The 7,272-nt window shown below is 37.3% G+C and overlaps 1 pseudogene; it reads left to right on the top strand.

Moving 5' to 3' along the window:
* The first annotated feature begins 6,100 nt into the window (after nucleotides 1-6,100).
* LOC108521670 (olfactory receptor 52A4-like) lies at nucleotides 6,101-7,013 on the top strand (annotated as a pseudogene).
* The last annotated feature ends 259 nt before the right edge of the window (nucleotides 7,014-7,272 follow it).

The raw sequence follows: 7,272 nt of genomic DNA on the forward strand, positions 1-7,272 counted from the left end.
AGTGAATGTAATACCCAGTAAGTAGTTTTTCAGGCCTCACCCTTTTCCCACCCTCTGACCTCAAGTAGACGGTGGTGTCTATTGTTCCCTTCTTTGTGGCCATGTGTACTCAAAGTTTATCTTCCACTTATAAGGGAGAACATGTGTTATTTTGTTTTCTGTTCCTGCATTAATTCACTTAGGATTATGGCCTCCAGCTGCATCCATGTTGCTGCAAAGGATATAGTCCCTTTCTTTTTTATGGCTGATAGTATTCCATGGTGTACATGTACTACATTTTCTTTACGCAGTCCACCACTGATGAGCATCTAGGTTGATTCCATGTCTTCACTATTGTGAATAGCACTGTGATGAACACAGAAGTGTATGTGTTTTTTCGGTAGAATAATTTACATTCCTTTAGGTATATATCCAGGGATGGTCTTGCTGGGTCGAATGGTAGTTCTGTTGCAAGTTCTTCGAGAAATCTCCAAACTGCGTTCTACATTGGCTAGACTAATTTACATTCTCACTGGCAGTGTATAAGCATCCTTTTTTCTCTACAACCTCACCAGCATCTGTTACTTTTTGACCTTTTAATAATAACTATTCAGACTGATGTGAGGTAATATCTTATTGTGGTTTTGATTAGTATTTCTCTAATGATTAGTGATGAGCATTTTTTCATATGCTTGATGGCCCCATGAATATCTTCTTTTGAGAAATATCTGTTCATGTTCTTTCCCTCTTTTTAATAGGGTTTGTAGACCTTTCTTGGATGCATATTTTGCAAATATTTTCTCCTATTCTATAGCTTGTCTACTTACTCTGTTAATAGTTTTTCTTGCTGTGCAGAAGGTCCAGAATAGTATTTCCTAGATTTTCTTCTTGAGTTTTTATAGATGGAGGTCTTATATTTAATACATTAATTAATCTTGAATTGATTTTTATATATGGTAAAGGATGTTCAATTCAATAAATGGTGCTGGGATAACTGGCTAGCCAATACAATCTTCTGTAACAGATGCAGAAGATTGCATATGACTAGCCAGTTATCCCAGCACCATTTATTGAATAGGACATCCTTTACCAATTACTCATATTGTCAACTTTGTTAAAGATCAGATGGTTGTAGGCATGCAACTTTATTTCTGAATTCTCTAAACTGTTCCATTGGTTTATGTGTCTAATTCTGTACCAGTACCATGCTGTTTTAGTTTCTGTAGCCTTGGAGTATAGTTTGAAGTCATTTGGTGTGACTTCATGACTTTGTTCTTTTGCTTGAGATTGCTTTGGCTATTCAGTCTCTTTTTGGGTTCCAAATAAATTTTAGAATTTTTATTCTAATTATGTGAAAAATGTCTTTGGCAATTTGATAGGAATAACATCACATCTGTAAATTGCTTTGGGAAATACAGTCATTTCACAACATTGATTCTTTCTATCCGTGAACAAGAAATGTTTTATTTATCATTCGTTTGTGTCAACTCTGATGTCTTTGAGCAGTGTTTTTAAATTCTCATTGTAGAGATCTTTCACCTCCCTTGTTAGCTGTATTCCTAGGCATTTTATTCTTTTTGTGGTTATTGTGAATGGAATTGCATTCTTTATTTTGCCCTCACCTTGGATGTTGTTGATGTGTAGAAATTCTGCTCATTTTTGTACACTGATTTTGTATTCAGAAATTTTATTTCAGTTGTTTAGCAGTTCTAGCAACCTCTGAGCAGAGACTATCGGGTTTCCTAGGTATAGAATCATATTGCAGGTGAGGAGAGGTAGTTTGACTTCCCCTCTTCTTACTTGGATCCCTTTTGTTTCTTGTTTCTTTTTATTGTCGAATTGTTCTGGCTGGAACTTCCAGTAGTTTGTTGAATAGTGGTGAGAGTGGACATCCTTGTCTTGTTCCAATTCTCAAGGGGAATGCTTGCACCTTTTGCCCATTTAGTATGATGGGTGTAGGTTTGTAATAGACAGCTTTTATTATTTTGAGGTATGTTCCTTTAATGCCTACTTTGTTGAGGACTTTTAACATGAAGGGATGTTGAATTTTATGAAAAACTTTTCTGTGCCTGTTGAGATAATCATATAGTTTTGTTTATAGTTCTGTCTATGTGATGAATTACATTTATTGTTATGTGTATGTTGAACCAACCTTGCATCCCAGGAATAAAACCTACTTGATTTTGGTGGATTAGCTTTTTGAAGTGCTGCTGGATTTAGTTTGCTAGTATTTTGTTGAGGATTTTTGACTCTATGTTCATCAGAGATATTGGCCTAAAGGTTTCTTTTCTCCTTGTGTCTCTTCCAGGTTTTGGTATCAGAGCAAATCTGGCCTCAAAGAATGAGTTAGAGATTAGTCCTTTTCCTCAACTTTTGGAATCATTTTAGTAGGATGGGTACTAGCTCTTTTCTATACTTCTTTGTAGAATTTAGCTGTTTATCTGGTCCAGGGCTTTTACTGGTTGGTAGGTTTTTTATTAGTGATTCAATTTTGGAACTTGTTATTGGTCTGCTTAAAATTTCAATTTCTTTCTGGCTCAACATTGAGAGGTTGTATGCTTCCAGGAATTAGTCCATTTTGTTTAGGTTCTCTACTTTGTGTCTTTCTGCATTAATTAATTTTACATAAGGAAAACTAAAAGCCAAAACATATATGCATTTTAAATTAAACTCTGTATTAAAGATATTTAAGAGTAGGGAACTTCTTGGGATCAACAGATTTAAAAAAAAAAAAAAAGAAAAGAAAAGAAAAAAAAGGCCTGTGATTTACTTTTCTAGGAAGGACTGTTCTAATTTTCTGTCTCTTAAAATAGGACCAAAAATCTTTTGTGCATAATTGATTTTCTTCCCTTTCTCTTAGCAAGTCTTATTTCTTACAGGGATTACTGTACTCTAAACCCTGTTCTGCCTACCACTTCCAAACACACTCCTTCCTTCTATCACTGAAATGCCTTCTGGAAGTCCTTTGATGGTCAAGAGTAAATATAAGATACAATATTTGTTTTGTTTTCTATTTCCTTTCCTTAGCAAGCATACAATAACGCTGTCCAATTTGTTCAGAAATGAAATAGAGTCTCAATCGATGCATTGCCTTATTTTAGCGTCCTTTTTCTTTGTCACAAGTGAGAACGAGATAAACCCTATCTCTGGGGCTCTGAGAGACAGGAATGTGTTTTACTAACAGAAGATGGTTCAACACTGCCATCTCCTGGCCATACTAGATATGCCCGGCCCCCAGGGAATTGAGCAAGACGATAACCCTTAGAAGTGGCATCCCTTCCTCTGGCTTTAAACTTCCATCTTTGCCCTAGGGAAAAAACAATATCTCTCAGGATTTGAGAGAGGCTAATAAAATTTTGGTAATCAGGGAAAATTATGTTACAAACCACAAATATTCCACAGCTGGGACCAGCAAACAACAACATTCCTCTGTGCCAGTCACTTCTCACTGCTGCTTCTGGATATTGAGTAAGTTATAGTTAGGAATGTGTACAGCTCAAGTGGAGGTGAAACAGTACATCTTGAAGTATGAGTACAAGTGCAGCTAATGAATGTAGACTCCAGAAAAAATCCAAATCATAAACATGAAGAGTATAAGTATATTTTTGTTAGGGTCTGACTTTGAAATTCTATGAACTACAATTAAAGAAAATAATGATAAGTTGAAAATCTGCTTTGGAAGATTGAGATATTAAGGGCAGTTAGGATCCTGCTATTGTAGAAGTAATTTAGACCTGCAGATGTTTTACTTGAAAGAGAGAAAGATCATGAGTGTATAGGGAAGTTCAAACAGTCCCTCTGAAGGTTCAAGTCTACGTCTGTTAAAATGAATAGACAAAAGACAAATTAACAGGAAAAAGACATAGAAATTTATTCACATGCATAAGCATGGAGAAATCTAAGGAGAATGATTACCTGATAGCTGAATTAAGGATAGATGCTTATATTTCCTTCTTTATAGAGGAGGGCAGAGATTGAATGGGACCTGAGAAGAGACAATAGTTTGAGATGAAGTTCGTCTAGGTTCCAGGTGTGGTGTTTAGTTTTCAGTGTTGTCCTCTGTAATATGAGTTTTAATCTTCTCTGGTTAATGGAATTTCAGGGAAGGGATGGGAGGCAATCGTGTTCCTCTTTAGGGGTCTGGTGTCTAGGTAGATAAGGGAACTTCAGATAATAGCCTCATCCCATGCTTTGGGAAAGACAAAGAAGTGAAAGACAGGAAGGCCTGGGGGATGTCAGAGAAACCTTGCGGTTGCTTCTTTAGTTCAGAATGTTAAAGTGCTATATTCAGGGATATTAGTTTTCTGGGCTCTAACAATATAATGATCTCCAAAACATTCCAGAATTTAAATCTGTGATAATTATGTGATGGGGGCCAGGGAAGAACACAGAATAATATTTGGATGTGATGACTTGAGTTCTGGAGAGACGTTAGAAATGCTTAGCACGCCACTTATAAAATTTATAGATCACCTTGATTTAGACCTAGACAACTCATCACTTGCATAACCTCTCTGTTCTCACTTTAAAGAAAAAAAATCACTGATGCATAATATTGTGTTATCAGCCCTGCAACTGAATCATAGTTATTTGCTGGTATATGGTTACTAGAAATCGTTAAGTGTCCCAGCCACAGCCTTTATATTGCAACCAGAATTTTGTTTTGGATGTTTCTCTATTTCTGCGGCTTCCCAAGGCACTTCCACCTCAACGTGTTTGTCAATTATTTCCTATGGAATTTCTTGAAGAATTCTCAAATAGTCACATCCCATCATATTTTTCTTATGTCAACTTTCCCAGAAGATAAAAAAATAAAGCTTTTGACTCTCCTTCAGCAGTAAGTATTCTGATTTCTTTTCTTTTCTTTTCCTTCCTTCTTTCCTTCTTTCCTTCCTTCCTTCCTTCTTTCCTTGCCTCCCTCCCTCCCTTCCTTCCTTCCTTCCTTCCTTCCTTCCTTCCTTCCTTCCTTCCTCCCTTCCTTTCTGAATCTCACTCTGTCTCCCAGGCTGGAGGGCAGTGGCATGATCTGGGCTCACTGCAACCTCTGTCTCCTGGGTTCACGCCATTCTCCTGCCTCAGCTTCCTGAGAAGCGGGGACTACAGGCACCTGCCACCATGCCTGGCTAATTTTTTTTTTTTTTTTGGAGTTTTAGTAGAGACGGGGTTTCACCATGTTAACAAGGATGGTCTCGATCTCCTAACCTTGTGATCTGCCTGCCTCTGCCTCCGAAAGTGCTGGGATTACAGGCGTGAGCCACCGCGCCCAGCCCCTGATTTCTATATAAGGGTTATAGTTGTTCACACTGCCTCCATATGGAGATCCAAGCTTCCAAATTCATTAACTTAACCTGACCTCTAACTAATTCAACATCTTCATGGTTCCACTGATGATACAACCTGAGGTCCTTCTTCTCCTAAACCAGGTACTCCAAAATCTCCTTAATTTTAAATTTATATATGCATATAAATACTTTAAATATGTCTTTACCCTCCAATGTGTGGAAAAGATTCTGGTGTGAGAGGTTTCGGGTGCTTATATGACAGTTTTAGGGTGATATGAACTAGAGCATTTTTGTAAGACTTGTCTCCTGTATCAGAATTGCTATGGTAATACATCAATATTATGTGACTGCCATTGTCTATTGAATGGAGTCTGAGTCTTGCAGCAGTGTCATATTTGAAAACTTGGGGCTAAAGCTAGAATAAATGTTTGTATTTCTCCATCTAAAATATAGTTCCAAATATAAATATTTGCATTCCTACTTTCCATGAACAAGTTACAAGAGGAAAGAGAAAATGGAATTGGGGAAGAAGGAAAGCACCACTAAGAAGGTTGATCATATTGGCCTCTTCTCAGAGATGATGTCCAAAAGTCTTCACACTGTGGATATCACTGAGTGTGGCTGGATGATTTTGCTAAAGTGTAAACTGGTGAACCTTTCTATGGGTCTCTATATTGGCATTTTTTTTCATTCATTTAAAAAAAGATAAGTAAACTGATGGTGTTGGTTCTCTTACTTTTGCTATTCAACAACTTTGTGATTGGATAAGCATAAAATATATAACAGTACAGAGAATCACAGCTTGGCAAACTCTCTCCCCTTTCTAAGAAAACCCCTGAATGGCTCTGCCTATTACAAATGGTACCTTGTTCATGCCCTTTGTGCTGACATTTATTGGGATCCCCGGTTTGGAATCTGTACAGTGTTGGATTGGGATTCCATTCTGTGCTATGTACATCATTGCTCTGATTGGAAATTCTCTGGTTTTGATCATCATCAAATCTGAGCCAAGCCTCCAGGAACCCATGTATATCTTCCTGGCCATGTTAGGAGCCACAGACATTTCACTTAGCACCAGTATTGTGCCCAAGATGCTTGGTATTTTTTGGTTCCATTTGCCAGAGATATATTTTGATGCTTGCCCTTTCAGATGTGGCTCATCCACACATTTCAAGGCATTGAATCAGGAATCCTGCTAGCCATGGCTCTGGGCTGCTATGTAGTGATCTGTTATCCTCTGAGGCATGCTATGGTATTCACTTGACAGCTAGTCACTTATATTGTAGTTGGAGTGACATTGCGGCCTGTCATTCTGGTAATTCCATGTCTATTGCTTATAAAATGCTGTCTGAAAATCTGCCGAACCAAGTTAATATCCCACACTTACTGTGAACACATGGCCCTTGTGAATCTTGCCACTGAGGATGTTTACATTAATAAGTTCTATGGCATCCTTGGAGCATTTATTGTTGGTGGGCTTGACTTCATTTTCATCACCCTCACCTATATTCAAATATTTATCACTGTCTTTCACCTGCCTCTGAAAGGGGCATGACTTAAGGTATTTAATACATGTATTCCCCATATATGTGTCTTCTTCCAATTCTATCTCCTTGCTTTTTTTTCATTTTTTACTCACAGATTTGGATCTTATATCCCATCATATGTACACATCACCTTGTCCAGTCTTTACCTACTAGTCCCACCATTCCTCAACCCCTTTATCTATGGGATAAAGACCAAGCACATTAGAGATAAGATAGTAAAAATATTCTGTTCCAAAGACGAGGCTTGAAATTTGATTGAAATGGTTTCTTCATAAAGGTAACAGCTCATCTGTTACTAGACCTATGAGATCCAGTCAATGGTTTGGGGTATCATTATGACTGATGAATAAATTAATGTGTCTGTATACACACACACACACATATACACATACATATATATATTCATATCTGTGCAAGCATTTTTCTAGGTATATTAATAGAAATGAAACTGCAGTACAAAAATT

The sequence above is a fragment of the Rhinopithecus bieti genome, unplaced genomic scaffold, assembly GCF_001698545.2.
Source record: "Rhinopithecus bieti isolate Rb0 unplaced genomic scaffold, ASM169854v2 scaffold_61931, whole genome shotgun sequence".
Classification (NCBI taxonomy): domain Eukaryota; kingdom Metazoa; phylum Chordata; class Mammalia; order Primates; family Cercopithecidae; genus Rhinopithecus; species Rhinopithecus bieti.